This window comes from Oncorhynchus clarkii, chromosome 21, assembly GCF_045791955.1.
Source record: "Oncorhynchus clarkii lewisi isolate Uvic-CL-2024 chromosome 21, UVic_Ocla_1.0, whole genome shotgun sequence".
Lineage (NCBI taxonomy): Eukaryota > Metazoa > Chordata > Actinopteri > Salmoniformes > Salmonidae > Oncorhynchus > Oncorhynchus clarkii.
Genome location: NC_092167.1, coordinates 43,635,014 through 43,651,584, shown reverse-complemented (window position 1 = coordinate 43,651,584; position 16,571 = coordinate 43,635,014). Strand labels below are relative to the sequence as shown.

The 16,571-nt window shown below is 46.9% G+C and overlaps 1 protein-coding gene across 1 annotated transcript in view; it reads right to left on the bottom strand.

The window, feature by feature from the left end:
* LOC139379084 (actin binding LIM protein family, member 2) overlaps positions 1-16,571 on the bottom strand; it is a 138,690-nt gene that overhangs the window by 121,842 nt on the left and 277 nt on the right. The gene's annotated exons all lie outside the window — the stretch shown is intronic.

Sequence of the window (16,571 nt, the reverse complement as noted above, 5' to 3'; positions counted from 1 at the left end):
AAAAATATGTTACAGCTTTATTCTAAAATTGAATAAATAAAACAAATTCTTCAGCAGTAATTCCTCAGCAGTCTACACACACCCCACGGCCGGCTGCGACATAGCATGGACTCGAAACAGGATCTCTAGTGGCACAGCTACTGTAGCAACTGCAATGCAGTGCCTTAGACCACTGCTCCACTTGGGAGGCAAGGTCCCACAGTTGACAGTGCATGTCAGTGTAAAAACCAAGCCATGAGGTAGAAGGAATTGTCTGTAGAGGTCCGAGACAGTATTGTGTTGAGGCACAGATCTGGGGAAAGGTACCAAAAAATGTCTGCAGCATTGAAGGTCCCCAAGAACACAATGGCCTCCATCATTCTTAAATGGAAGAAGTTTGGAACCACCAAGACTCTTCCTGGAGCTGGCCGCCCCGCCAAACTGTGCAGTCGGGGGAGAAGGGCCTTGGTCAGGGAGGGGACCAAGAACCCAATGGTCACCCTGACAGCGCTCTAGAGTCCTATGTGGAGATGGGAGAATCTTCCAGAAGGACAACCATCTCTGCAGCACTCCACCAATCATGCCTCTATGGTAGAGTGGCCAGACGGAAGCCACTCCTCACTGACAGCCCGCTTGAAGTTTGTCAAAAGGCACCTAAAGACTCTCAGACCATGAGAAACAAGATTCTCTGGTCTGATGAAACCAATATTGAACTCTTTGGCCTGAATGCCAAGCATCACGTCTGGAGGAAACCTGGCACCATCCTTACGGTGAAGCATGGTGGTGGCAGCCTCATACTGTGGGGATGTTTTTCAGTAGCAGGGACCGGGAGACTAGTCAGGATCGAGGCAAAGATGAACGGAGCAAAGTACACAGAGATCCCTGATGAAAACCTGCTCCAGAGCGCTCAGGACCTCAGAGTAGGGCAAAGGTTCACTTTCCAACAGGACAACGAACCCAAGCACACAGGCAAGACAACGCAGGAGTGGCTTCGGGACAAGTCTCTGAATGTCCTTTAGTGGCCCAGCCAGAGACCGGACTTGAACCTGATTGAACACCTCTGGAGAGACCTGTGCAGCAACGCTCCCCATCCAACCTGACAGAGCTTGAGAGGATCTGCAGAGAAGAATGGGAGAAACTCCCTTAATACAAATGGGAGAAACTCCCCAAATACAGGTGTGCCAAGCTTGCAGCGTCATACCCAAGAAGCCTCAAAGCTGTAATCGTTGCCAAAGGTGCTTCAACAAAGTACTGAGTAAAGGGTCTGAATACTTATGTAAATGTGATATTTCCATTTGTAATTTTTTTGTATAAATTAGCAAAGAAATCTAAAAACGTAGATTGATGAGGGGAAAAAAAACAATTTAATCAATTTTAGAATAAGCCTGTAACTTAACAAAATATGGAAAATACATTCCGAAGGCACTGTAGCTAGCAATAGCAAATCATGTTAGCATATTTCATACTGAGATGACTGTTCTAAAACATGTTCTTGGGTTTAAAATAATCCATACGGAAACTTTCAGATTAAGTTTGTGAGTGACTTAAACATGTTTTTATGAGCTTTTTCTCTCACTGCCTTGAGATTAAGACATGGGTTTAGCTATCCTGGAATTAAGAACAAGGAGAGGAGGTGAAGAGAGGTGAAGAGAGGTGAAGAGAGGAGAAGAGGAGGAGAGGAGAAGAGGAGAGGAGGATAGGAGAAGAGGAGGAGAGGAAGAGAGGAGAAGAGGAGGAGAGGAGGAGAGAAGAGGAGAAGAGGAGAGGAGGAGAGGAGAAGAGGAGAGGAGAGGAGGAGAGGAGAAGAGGAGAAGAGAAGAGGAGGAGAGGAGGAGAGGAGAGGAGAGGAGAGGAGAGGAGAGGAGAGGAGGAGAGGAGAGGAGAGGAGGAGAGGAGAAGAGGAGGAGAGGAGGAGAGGAGAAGAGGAGAGGAGAGGAGAGGAGAGGAGAGGAGGAGAGGAGAGGAGGAGAGGAGAAGAGGAGAGGAGGAGAGGAGGGGAGGAGAGGAGAAGAGGAGGAGAAGAGGAGAGGAGAAGAGAAGAGGAGAAGAGGAGAAGAGGAGAAGAGGAGAGGAGGAGAGGAGAAGAGGAGAGGAGGAGAGGAGAAGAGGAGAAGAGGAGAGGAGAGGAGGAGAGGAGAAGAGGAGAGGAGGAGAGGAGGAGAGGAGAGGAGGAGAGGAGGGGAGGAGGAGAGGAGAAGAGAAGAGGAGGAGAGGAGGAGAGGAGAAGAGGAGAAGAGGAGAGGAGAAGAGGAGAGGAGGAGAGGAGAAGAGGAGAAGAGGAGAGGAGGAGAGGAGGAGAGGAGAAGAGGAGAAGAGGAGAGGAGGAGAAGAGAAGAGGAGGAGAGAAGAGGAGGAGAGGAGAAGAGGAGAAGAGGAGAGGAGGAGAAGAGGAGAGGAGAAGAGGAGAGGAGGAGAGGAGAAGAGGAGAAGAGGAGAGGAGGAGGAGAGGAGAGGAGGAGAGGAGAGGAGGAGAGGAGGAGAGGAGGAGAGGAGAAGAGGAGAAGAGGAGAAGAGAAGTGGAGGAGAGGAGGAGGAGAAGAGGAGAAGAGGAGAGGAGGAGAGGAGAAGAGGAGAAGAGGAGAGGAGGAGAGGAGGAGAGGAGGAGAGGAGAGGAGAAGAGGAGGAGAGGAGGAGAGGAGAGGAGAAGAGGAGGAGAGGAGGAGGAGAGGAGAAGATGAGGAGGAGAGAAGAGGAGGGGAGAGGAGAAGAGGAGAGGAGAAGAGGAGGAGAGGAGGAGGAGAGGAGAAGAGGTGGAGGAGAGAAGAGAAGGGGAGAGGAGGAGAGGAAGAGAAGAGAGTAGAAGAGGAGGAGAGGAGAAGAGAAGGAGAGGAGGAGTAGTTTGAGACACTAAATGCCAGACCTGCCTGTAATGCAATGAACATCACCTAGCAACAGGGAAAAGGGCAGTACCTAAAGAGTTAGGTTTAAATGAGAGGTTCAAGAAGAGTCAACATACTGATTGAAAGAGATACTCCACACTCTCAGGCTTAGGGAGGAGAAGAGAGGAGGATGAGAGGAGAAGGAGAGGAGGAGAGGAGGTGAAGAAAGGAGGAGAGAAGGAGAGGAGAAGAGGATAGAGGAGAAGAGGAGGAGAGGAGAAGAGGAGAGAGGAGGAGGAGAGGAGAAGAGAAGGAGAGATGATGAGAGGGGGAGAGAGGAAGAGGAGGAGAGAAGAAAAGGAGGAGAAGAGGAGGCGGAGCAGAGAAGAGAAGGAGAGGAGGAGAGGAGAAGAGGAGGAGAGGGGAAGAGGAGGAGAGGAGGAGGAGAGGAGGGAAGGAAGAGAAGAGAGGAGAGAAGAGAGGAGTCTGAGACTAAACGCCAGACCTGCCTTCTCCCTGTAAAATAAGCCTGACGCCATTCACCATCTTGACCCACTTTATCACTTCGAATACGCCAGAGAGAACGTGTCTGTGTGTGTGTGTGTGTGTGTGTGTGTGTGTGTGTGTGTGTGTGTGAAACATTGAGACACCCTGCAGTCAAACGACACCATCTAAATACACAACATAAATCTGCCATAATGAGATACAATAAAAAAGACTAGTCCATATACGCACACACACACACACACACACATACACACACACACACACACACACACACACACACACACACACACACACGTCTCAGAATACTCTCTCTGCTAAACCGGGTGTTAACCTTGATCATCAACCCCCCAACACCACACCTGATGCAGCCTGATGTTAAAGATGAACCCTTTACACTCGTGTGAATTGGCCTGTATATAGTTATTTTGATTAGAACACATCCCTGCATCGCCAGTCTCACAATTACTGTTGTTTTCACGATTCAAAAACAGTCCATTATAAATCTGGGTCTGGTGGACATCATGTGAAGGCCTGTTCTATTGCCAACATCACTAGTTAAGTCCTAAAATAGGATCTTACAGTGTTAGGCTTTCACTATGACATTCAGGGAAACAGATTTGGTGATCATTGACAGGAGCCATGAGTGTGTCGCAGTGAGTTCTCTTCACAATAGACTAACTGGCTCATTCTGTTCAGAACAACCCAGGGTATGACGACAGGTCTTTTGGTAACTGTACATCTAACATAGTGATCATAAACGTTGTCACCTTATATAAAAACACGTTTTATGATATTGAAATGTGAAGTACACATTTGGGCTCACGGGTGTTTGGCTTGCTTGTATGACAACAAAACGGTATTTATCGTCATCTTCAACGTCTCATCTTTCTAAATACATCCGAGTCCTCTTAATTTTATAGCATTTCCTTCACTCAGACAACAAACATTTTATCAAAAGTTGCCCAATTAGCAGGTGGGGGGGGGGGGGCGACTTCCTGTCACGTGGTGCTCAAGTTCAGAACAGCTGTCAATCAAAACCCCCATACAGAGCTGTGAAGCGGAGACCCTGAGGTCTGACGACTTGTTGAGCATCTTACTGTACAGCCATGTGTTTAGAAATCATCCATTTTCAACCACGTACGAGTTTAAACGGGAAACTGAGAAACAGCAGATAATCTAGTCATCTAGTAGTCACTGTGACCTCACTGTGACCTCACTGCCAGCTAACGCCAACCTCATCTCTCATAGATCCCCAGTCTTAGCGCGTTCTTAGCACACGAACATTTCACAGCACAAATTTTATTGACCCACATTTGAGCTCTATTTCAATCTTTTTTTAATAATACAAGGAGCCGACTGTGATTTGGATTTGCTGTTCATTCAGCGGGGACTAGGAATGTTCTGGAAGAGAGGATTCAGTTCGGAGTGTTGCTGACACAGCAGTTCTGTGGCATGGCTAGCTAGTAGCTCGCTCATCAGTAGTCAAACGACCAGGAAGGTTGAGGCTGGGGGCTCTGTTGTTCTGCTGTAGGGGGTTGATCTCTCTCTGGTGATGCTACACAGGCACCAGAGGGAATTCATACTGCAGTCATATGGGTGTATCGTGTGTTCTGGCTATAGCTATGGCTATCGCTCTCTGTCTCTCTCTCTGTTAAACATGCAGTGTTAAACTATAGTGTTCTATCACCCACACCAATCCACGCACGTAATATCCCATAATGTGAGTGTGAGATATTGGACAACAATAGCCAGCCTATCATCAGTCATCCATGCACACGACCTGATCCTCCCACAAGCAAAGAGCCACACACACACACACACACACACAGAAGAAAGTGCATTGATGAATAATTCAGAAAACCTCATTGATCTTCACTCTGTCTCTGGGGTATCCTGAGCCAGTTCTGAGGAACAGAGTTAGCTGTTCAGTCAGGGTGATTATCCCCTCTGATGGACCTTCTCTCTAGCTCATAGAACATAAAGGGCAACATGTCCTGGCACCACAACATTCCCCACCACTCTCTCTCATACAGTATGTTCAGCACGGCAGACATGAGGAAGTTGGAATAAGCTATTGCAGGATCTACTGTAGTGTCATTCTCTCTCCATCTGATCTTATTGTTGCTGGACCATAGTACTTCTTATTATTGTCATGTGACTGAACGACTGAAACACGTCATAATCATAATTTAAAAGGACAGGGTCTACTGGTGTTAATTTAGTCAAAAGTAAATCACGTTTCCACAGGAAGAAACTGCACATCACCATGACGATTTACTGTCTCTACATTACTATGGCAACGAGCCTTCAAAAACAACAAACGTCAAAGCCTTAATAAAGACCTAGCTGTCATTTTGCAGAAGGCTGCTGAATTCCTGTGTCTGAGAGGAGAGGAGGTCCCTGTTCCAGGTGTCACACGCCACTGTGACATTCACAACCTGGCTCCTTATGTAACAGTATAACTTTAGTCCGTCCCCTTGCTCGAACCAGGGACCCTCTGCACACATCAACAACTGACACCCACGAAGCATTGTTACTCATCGCTCCACAAAAGCCGTGGCCCTTGCAGAGTAAGGGGAACTACTACTTCAAGGTCTCAGAGCGAGTGACGTCACCGATTGAAACGCTATTAGCGCGCACCACCGCTAACTAGCTAGCCATTTCACATCGGTTACACTTACACACAGCTCTAAAGTGTCTGAGATGTCAGGCCAATAAAAACAACATACCCCTGAGAACACACTAGCTAGTTAGCAGTTAGCTCAAACCTCAGAACTAACATTCCGAGCCCCTAGGAACGACATTTGGTTTGTTCTTATGGTTTATGACACATGTCCCTAGCACCACAACACATTCCCCTAGCACCACAACACATTTCCCTAGCACCACAACACATTCCCCTAGCACCACAACACATTCCCCTAGCACCACAACACGTTCCCCTAGCACCACAACACGTTCCCCTAGCACCACAATACGTTCCCCTAGCACCACAACACGTTCCCCTAGCACCACAACACATTCCTCTAGCACCACAACACATTTCCCTAGCACCACAACACATTTCCCTAGCACCACAACACATTTCCCTAGCACCACAACCCATTTCCCTAGCACCACAACACATTCCCCTAGCACCACAACACATTCCCCTAGCACCACAACCCATTTCCCTAGCACCACAACACATTTCCCTAGCACCACAACACATTCCCCTAGCACCACAACCCATTTCCCTAGCACCACAACACATTTCCCTAGCACCACAACCCATTTCCCTAGCACCACAACACATTTCCCTAGCACCACAACCCATTTCCCTAGCACCACAACACATTTCCCTAGCACCACAACACATTCCCCTAGCACCACAACATATTCCCCTAGCACCACAACACATTCCCCTTTCCCTAGCACCACAACCCATTTCCCTAGCACCACAACACATTTCCCTAGCACCACAACACCTTCCCTTAGCACCACAACACATTTCCCTAGCACCACAACACCTTCCCTTAGCACCACAACACCTTCCCTAGCACCACAACACATTCCCTTAGCACCACAACACCTTCCCTAGCACCACAACGCATTTCCCTAGCACCACAACACATTCCCCTAGCACCACAACACATTTCCCTAGCACCACAACACATTCCCCTAGCACCACAACACATTTCCCTAGCACCACAACACATTCCCCTAGCACCACAACACATTCCCCTAGCACCACAACACATTCCCCTAGCACCACAACACATTATGGCTGTGTATTGCCTTTTTGGATTACGATACTTTCACTTTGAAGAGATTGCTTTTTGTCATGGGAACGGTAACAGATTTTTTTTGGCTTTCTCCATATATTTCATGCTTTACGTAGCAACGCTAACTTTTATACTGTACGCAGCTGTCAAGGTTGTGATCTACTGGTGTAGAAGTCAGGTTCAGGAGAGCAGAGAGTTGTGATCTACTGGTGTAGAAGTCAGGTTCAGGAGAGCAGAGAGTTGTGATCTACTGGTGTAGAAGTCAGGTGCAGGAGAGCAGAGAGTTGTGCGCTACTGGTGTAGAAGTCAGGTGCAGGAGAGCAGAGAGTTGTGATCTACTGGTGTAGAAGTCAGGTGCAGGAGAGCAGAGAGTTGTGATCTACTGGTGTAGAAGTCAGGTGCAGGAGAGCAGAGAGTTGTGATCTACTGGTGTAGAAGTCAGGTGCAGGAGAGCAGAGAGTTGTGATCTACTGGTATAGAAGTCAGGTGCAGGAGAGCAGAGAGTTGTGATCAGGCGCACACTATATTAGGTAGAAGCAGAGAACAGCCGGACGCAACTTGGTCAAACAAATCTCCAGCCAAAAGCGAAAGTGTAAAGCGCGACAAAGTCACAATGAAGAAAAAGAGTTTAACAATAAACATACTACGGGAGAATTACGGGACCCGGTAAACTCCAGCTTGGCGCGTCACAAAAAAATGCGTAACAAATAACAATTCCACACAAAGACATGGGGGGAACAGAGGGAATATATATGTAGTGTGATTAGGGAATGCAAACCAGGTTTGCGGGGAAACAAGACAAAACAAATGGAACAATGAACAGTGGAGCGGCGATGGCTAGAAGACCGGTGACGTCGACCGCCGAATGCCGCCCGAACAAGGAGAGGAGCCGAATTCGGCGGAATCGTGACAGTAGCCTACATATTGCAGAGAAATTGATTTCCTGCCAAAGGCAAAGTGTTAATCTGTGAACGGAACTATTGAAGCCTGTCAGGAATTGTCGTCTATATCACACAGGTGATCAAAGGGATTCTGTGGAAATGTGGATAGCTACTGTGAAATACACACCTGATGTAGATAGATGAGATAAAAGCCCATTTCTCTGGCCCGAATTATGGGTCTTCTTACTGTACGTCTGGTTCCGGCTTAACACACATATCCCCAGGTGAAGGATGCATGGGATGCTGCCTTCAAAATCGTCGAAACGAAGGCACCTTAAGAAGGCAGCATTTTAAACTACCTTGGGATTGGGACATGCCTATTTTTTTCAATAGCTTCTGTTTCAGGAGTACGACGTAGAGATGTGAAGAATAACTGAACTGTAGCACTAGGTTATCAGAAGGCTGAACACCATATATCCTCACCCCTGTGGTACACAGACTCAAACTGAAAATGAAAGAACATGATGAAACGCCCTAATAAAGTTGACTTGTGTTACAGTAACTGCAGAGGTACAGGTAAGTGCCAAAATAAAGGAAACACCGACATAAAGTGTTACCCAAGTGTTACTCGGGTGTAACTAATGTGTTACTCAAGTGTTACGCAGGTGTTACTCAGGTGTTACGCGGGTGTTACCCGGGTGTTACTCAAGTGTTATGCAGGTGTTACTCAGGTGTTACGCGGGTGTTACTCAAGTGTTACGCAGGTGTTACTCAGGTGTTATTCAAGTGTTTAACCCAGGTGTTACTAAAGTGTTAAACCCAAGTGTTACACAAGTGTTTCCATTATTTTGGCAGTTACCTGTATGAGGATATATATTAGCAAATTCCCTCTGGAGAAAGGAGTGTGAGAAATATTATATTTACTATGATTGCCCATTTAGCCGTGATTTAATACAGGAAACTCAGTTGGAAATGAAAAATGACCCAAGCCCTTGAAGTGTGAAATTGGATTGGAGAGAACTTTGGGCCACCACAATCACACCAGAAGTTTATCCACCACAGTGTCAATGGCTTGTGTGGACAATTTATGTTTTACTGTATTGAATAGAGCAATTCAATAATTCAATATCATAATTAACACAGACCCATCGGTGCTCACACACACACACACACACACACACACACACACACACACACACACCATGAGGTTTGGCAGATGAGCTATAAAGAGCTTCCTCTAGGGAAAGCTGAATGAACAGAGGTCTGTTTTGCATGGGCTCATCTGCGAGGGTGAAAAATACAAAGACATGCTTAGCTAAAAACAGAAACACACAGGGTACAACTTTTCACTGAGTCTAGTGAAGCTACAGTTGTTTAGATAGGGAGTCAGCATTATACCTGTAGAGTTATTACTGGCTCTAGAGGGAAATCCCAGTGCTTAAAGACAGGTGATACACAGATGTCCCTGGCATGAAGTGTGTGTTTGCCATGTGTGAGATGGTGCGGTTATGTGTTTAACTGTTGAGTACATATCTGTATGTGATGTCACCATATGTGTGCATATGTACTGCTAGCCTTGGTTCCAGTCTGTTTTAGGTTCTTCGGTTATTCCCATAGGAAAACTCTTTGTAGAACCCTTTTTGGTACTTCCCACAGAGCGTTCTATCTGGAACCCAACAAGGTTCTACCAAGGACAAAAAAAGGTTCTCATATGGGGACATCCAATTAAGGTTTTCCAACATGCTGACAACACTGCTTCGGTCTTGTGCGCGAGCATAGCAAAATAAATGTACACATACATGTTATTCGATCATTGCACCCACACTGCTTGCGAGCGTCTGCGTAGCCAGGCGCTAAAATAGAACTTGGTTCTGTTTGTGACGCTTGACACGCTGCAAGTCCCGCCTCTCCCATCTCCTCATTGGTTTTTAGGAGCATATACCCACGTGCCATCTCATTGATTTTTAGGAGCATTTACCCACGTGGGTGATTAAAAGATGAACTGAGGTCCACACTCCAGTCTAGTTGGTGGTGGTAATGCACCTTAAAGTTGGATGCCAACCGCCACATAAAGTCCAGAGAAGAAGAAGAAGCCGGAAGGAGGAGAGATGACCAGAAACAAACTTTTACCCTTTTATCTGTGGATTAATTGTTGGAGTAGAGGACCTTGTGCATTTCAGGTCAAATAACAACACAATGTTTATATGTGTAACCTTTAATTAACTTAGCAAGACAGTTAATTACAAATTATTATTTACAATGACGGCCTACCACGGCCAAACCCGGACGACACTGGGCCAATTGTGCTCCGCCCTATGGGACTCCCAACCACGGGCCGGATGTGATACAGCCTGGATTCAAACCAGGGACTGTAGCGATGTCTCTTACACTGAGATGCAATTAGCTAGCAACAGCAAGCTAGCTAAATTGCCATAAATGTTTAATGCTTTTCGACCTGTCCCCAAATGTATATAGTTGGTTCAGAGTTTGTTTTGATATTTCAGCCTGCATGTCCTGATTGTGTCTGGTGTTGGTTTACAAAATCAACATGCGCGTGATGGTGCACGCGGTCTGGTCAGCATGTAAGTGTGTAGCCTCACTCTGATAGCTGTTAGTACAGCAGTGAAGAGAGAGGAGGGTTAGTAGCTAAATGCTGACAGTAAGACACTTCACACCAATCAACCAACCAACCCTAGTCTAAATGTCAGCTCTCAGCATGTTCCACTACGGAAGACTCAATTAAGGCAGCCTGCACTGCAAGGTTTTAAGAAGTGAAAGGTTGTACCTCATGGTTTTAAGAAGTGAAGGATTGCGCCTCATAGTTTTAAAAAGTGAAGGATTGCACTGCAAGGTTTTAAGAAGTGAAGGACTGCACCTCATGGTTTTAAGAAGTGAAGGATTGCACCTCATGGTTTTAAGAAGTGAAGGATTGCACCTCATGGTTTTAAGAAGTGAAGGACTGCACCTCATAGTTTTAAGAAGTGAAGGACTGCACCTCATAGTTTTAAAAAGTGAAGGATTGCACTGCAAGGTTTTAAGAAGTGAAGGATTGCACCTCATGGTTTTAAGAAGTGAAGGATAGCACCTCATAGTTTTAAAAAGTGAAGGATTGCACCTCATAGTACATACAAGTGACATATGAAAAGAATGAATTAATGAATAAGTAATGGTTCAATGGTTTACGAAAGACCTTTAGAATCATAACCTAGATACTGAATAACAAGGGAAAACATTGACTGTCAGAAATAGATACTCACAGCTTTTAAAGCTACAGTACAGCACATGATTTAAATTAATCTAATTAATTCATGTTTATTTATAGCCCCCAAATGGAAATATCAAGCAATCTTTGAGTTAATGTTGTTTGCCAATAAATCTGTTGAATTGGCTGTATTCCAATAGTTGTAATGCCATGGTAACACTGATGATCTATAGCTGAAATCAACTACGATCCTATGCACAGTATGCCCAATGTTCAAGAGGAAAAACGACATATCAATTACACATCTCCAAACAATATCTCAAAGAAATCCATTGAAACTGCCATCTCTAATCAACGCTAAAACCCCTTTTAATAAATTACAGGCACAGCCCACCCAATCAGCAGCTCATATTTGATCGATGGGGTCAAGCGGAAGGCACATGTCATTCCTCCCATCTATTAAAGCCTCCAATATGAGAGTGGGCAGAGGAAATGTGACAGGGCCACGTCACATTTCAGACTTAAATTGCAAGAGCTCAAGATTAACACCAGTGAGATCACACCATTATGTATCACTGTGGAGTTTCCTGACCAGCCCACTCCCATTAGTGTGTGTGTGTGTGTGTGTGTGTGTGTGTGTGTGTGTGTGTGTGTGTGTGTGTGTGTGTGTGTGTGTGTTCATGTTGACCTGCTTACTCTCATGATCGTCCATGGGAAACGCATAGTCTACACCCACACGGCACATGTGGAGGCACACACACACACACACACTGTGCACACTCTGTGAGGATCACGCAGTCCCACACTGATCCCCTGAAGCACGTGCTGACACTTGCACATTTACACTCATTGTACTATGACCTTAGACTCGTATTATAATTTTCTGAATTAGAACATCACCTCTCTATCTGGTGACTAAGTGGAAACACAACAACCACCACTCATCCTATACCGCGGGCATCGGCTTGTGTCTTTATTTGAATGATTACACTCTGTCATACTATATGTACACTAGTGTCTATTGGCATTTCAAGGGGGTTTACAGTAAATCAGAGTAGTGTTTAGCAACACCATGACTATGTACAATGTTTTCTAACTAGCCAATCGTATTTTAATTACTCACTCTATGGTAACCTTTGACTAGTAACTATGGGCCTAGATTACTACTGTATAATAAAGGAAGGGCCTGACTTTCCCCTTGACTTTGACCCTGCTGGGCCTCCGTAGCTCTGGCACACTGATCCATCCAGACAATCAGTGGGTGTGATCTGGCCACAAACCCAGCTCACAGCACTGTGTTGGGAGCTGGGGACGCTCCAGTGACTCCAGATTGATTCTGCAACGTGTCTGCCGATGACGCAGCCTACGTTCCAATGTGATGAGTTCATATTGTCCCTGACTGACTGACGTACAATAGGCTAGCATAGTATATTGATATTAACCAATGAATGGCTGATCATCCAATAACCAATCTGGGATCTATTGAGGTAAAAAAAAAATACAAATCACAGCTGTTGACCCCTGTACAGACTGACGAGTAAACACAGAACGTGAAGAGCTACTCAGATATTTCAATGGGAAACTGTGGTGAATGTTGGTACCTGGTCGAAAAGAAGACTTGTCTTGTATTTCACCATGCTAGGCTTTACTAGGCTTTACTTAATTTTTTTGTGAGGCAAACACCTTCAGTTCAGATACTGCAGTCATGGAAATCTGCCCTAAAGAAAACCTACAACCATACCTTGTTCAAAGGTACGTACATCTTTTGTCTTGCCCATTCACCCTCTGAATGGCACACATACACAATCCATATATCAATTGTCTCAAAGCTTAAAAATCCTTCTTTAACCTGTCTCCTCCCCTTCATCTACACTGATTGAAGTGGAATTAACAAGTGACATAAATTAGGGATTCACCTGGTTAGTCTGTCATGGAAAGAGCAGGTGTTCTTAATGTTTTGTACACTCACTGTGTGATAGGGTATCAAACATAGTCTATCGTTCAAATACCTCAGACCAACCTGGCCCACACCTGATCCAGTTCATCATCACTACCAGCCAGCCAGGCCAGCAGGATTAACTAACCCATGTGGACACCAGCCAGCCAGGCCAGCAGGATTAACCAACCCATGTGGACACCAGCCAGGCCAGCAGGATGAACTAACCCATGTGGACACCAGCCAGCCAGGCCAGCAGGATTAACTAACCCATGTGGACACCAGCCAGGCCAGCAGGATGAACTAACCAATGTGGACACCAGCCAGCCAGGTCAGCAGGATGAACTAACCCATGTGGACACCAGCCAGCCAGGTCAGCAGGATGAACTAACCCATGTGGACACCAGCCAGCCAGGCCAGCAGGATGAACTAACCCATGTGGACACCAGCCAGCCAGGTCAGCAGGATGAACTAACCCATGTGGACACCAGCCAGACCAGCAGGATGAACTAACCCATGTGGACACCAGCCAGCCAGGTCAGCAGGATGAACTGACCCATGTGGACACCAGCCAGGCCAGCAGGATGAACTAACCCATGTGGACACCAGCCAGCCAGGTCAGCAGGATGAACTAACCCATGTGGACACCAGCCAGCCAGGTCAGCAGGATGAACTAACCCATGTGGACACCAGCCAGCCAGGCCAGCAGGATGAACTAACCCATGTGGACACCAGCCAGCCAGGTCAGCAGGATGAACTAACCCATGTGGACACCAGCCAGGCCAGCAGGATGAACTAACCCATGTGGACACCAGCCAGCCAGGTCAGCAGGATGAACTAACCCATGTGGACACCAGCCAGCCAGGTCAGCAGGATGAACTAACCCATGTGGACACCAGCCAGCCAGGCCAGCAGGATTAACTAACCCATGTGGACACCAGCCAGACCAGCAGAATGAACTAACCCATGTGGACACCAGCCAGCCAGGTCAGCAGGATGAACTAACCCATGTGGACACCAGCCAGGCCAGCAGGATGAACTAACCCATGTGGACACCAGCCAGCCAGGTCAGCAGGATGAACTAACCCATGTGGACACCAGCCAGCCAGGTCAGCAGGATGAACTAACCCATGTGGACACCAGCCAGCCAGGCCAGCAGGATGAACTAACCCATGTGGACACCAGCCAGCCAGGTCAGCAGGATGAACTAACCCATGTGGACACCAGCCAGGCCAGCAGGATGAACTAACCCATGTGGACACCAGCCAGCCAGGTCAGCAGGATGAACTAACCCATGTGGACACCAGCCAGCCAGGTCAGCAGGATGAACTAACCCATGTGGACACCAGCCAGCCAGGCCAGCAGGATTAACTAACCCATGAGGACACCAGCCAGGCCAGCAGGATGAACTAACCCGTGTGGACACCAGCCAGGTCAGCAGGATGAACTAACCCATGTGGACACCAGCCAGCCAGGCCAGCAGGATTAACTAACCCATGAGGACACCAGCCAGCCAGGCCAGCAGGATTAACTAACCCATGTGGACACAAGCCAGCCAGGCCAGCAGGATGAACTAACCCATGTGGACACCAGCCAGGCCAGCAGGATGAACTAACCCATGTGGACAACAGCCAGGCCAGCAGGATGAACTAACCCATGTGGACACCAGCCAGCCAGGTCAGCAGGATTAACCAACCCATGAGGACACCAGCCAGCCAGGTCAGCAGGATGAACTAACCCATGTGGACACCAGCCAGCCCACCAGATCAGCAGGATGAACTAACCCATGTGGACACCAGCCAGCCAGGTCAACAGGATGAACTAACCCATGAGGACACCAGCCAGGTCAACAGGATGAACTAACCCATGAGGACACCAGCCAGGTCAACAGGATGAACTAACCCATGAGGACACCAGCCAGGTCAACAGGATGAACTAACCCATGTGGACACCAGCCAGCCAGGTCAACAGGATGAACTAACCCATGTGGACACCAGCCAGCCAGGTCAACAGGATGAACTAACCCATGAGGACACCAGCCAGGTCAACAGGATGAACTAACCCATGTGGACACCAGCTGTGAGTCTGAACACATAGGTGAAGACTTTCCCATTTCCATCCATTCCAATTCACTAACCGTTCCATCAACATCAGTCATTACATCCATCCAACATTGCTCTAACAAACAGGTGTCATGACAAAAACGTCACTGCTCAGAGAAGACAGACAGTGTCCCAGTTCTGGATGGAATATAACATTTATTTTCTTTAGTACACGTCTCAGGTGAGTTTACAAGGCAGTGTTGATGATAACTCAGGACTGTTACGCATTCCTGCCTCATTTCACAGACAAACTCCAACAACTTCTCATCAGCAGTGCAAACAGGGGAGCCCCCGAGTGACGCAGCGGTCTAAGGCACTGCATCTCAGTGCTAGAGGCGTCACTACAGACCCTGGTTCAATTCCAGGCTGTATCACAACCGGCCGTGATTGAGAGTCCCATAGGGTTTGGCCGGGGAAGGCCATCATTGTAAATAAGAATTTGCCTAGTTTAAATAAAGGTTAAATATATAAAATACTGTGGTATTGATTGTCCACCTCATTAAAGCGGTTTGCCTGACTTGCCTGTGTTGTGGCTCTGACTCAGTGGTGAGAGGCAGCTCAGACTATTTCTAGGTCCGTGGTTTCATCACATCTATGATGGCTTTGAGCCCATAGGCCAGTGGTTCCCAACCAGGGGTACTAGGACTGGGGGGGTAGTACCTGGGGGGTACTGGGCCCATTCACAGGGGGTATTTGAGAAGATTAAAATGGGAGGTAAGAAGGTAAAATGCACATGAGGAGGTACTTCTGGGAGACTTCGGGCAGAGCAAAATTCAGTTGGTGGTACAGTAACCAGAAAAGGTTGGTAACCACTACACTGGGAAAATAGGTCTTCTGGGCATGATGTTCACAGCAATGCTGTTCTTCAACTACTCAGTTACTGCACTGTGCATGTTAGTCACAACCATAACTAGAGTCATTCATATGTAATGACATTGTATTACATGGGATGGACACGAGGAGGACTTGACACACTGATGTCCTCACACTGAGACCAGTGTACCAGGCTATCAGCCTGCAGCTCCCAGGCAATGTAGCTAGGCCCCTGTAAATGTGGGGAGACAGCAATGCAACACAATGAAAACGCAATGATATGTCTGGAAGTGGAAACCTAGTCTTAGTGAGCATTTCTACACCACATACTGTAGCCATATGAATGGCATTCCACAGTGGGGGAGCTATAGCTCAAGTAGGACCTTTGTCTCAGAATGGTTTCTGCCGAGTCAATGGATATTGCAGGCCTATCAATATGCTTGTCTTAAATCTGTAATTGCGTTGCTGTGTAATAGCTGATAGTACCATGGATGATGACAATGTCAACATACAAACGGGTAATTTCCATCGAATTACTATGATCAAACCATATGCCTCACATACACTA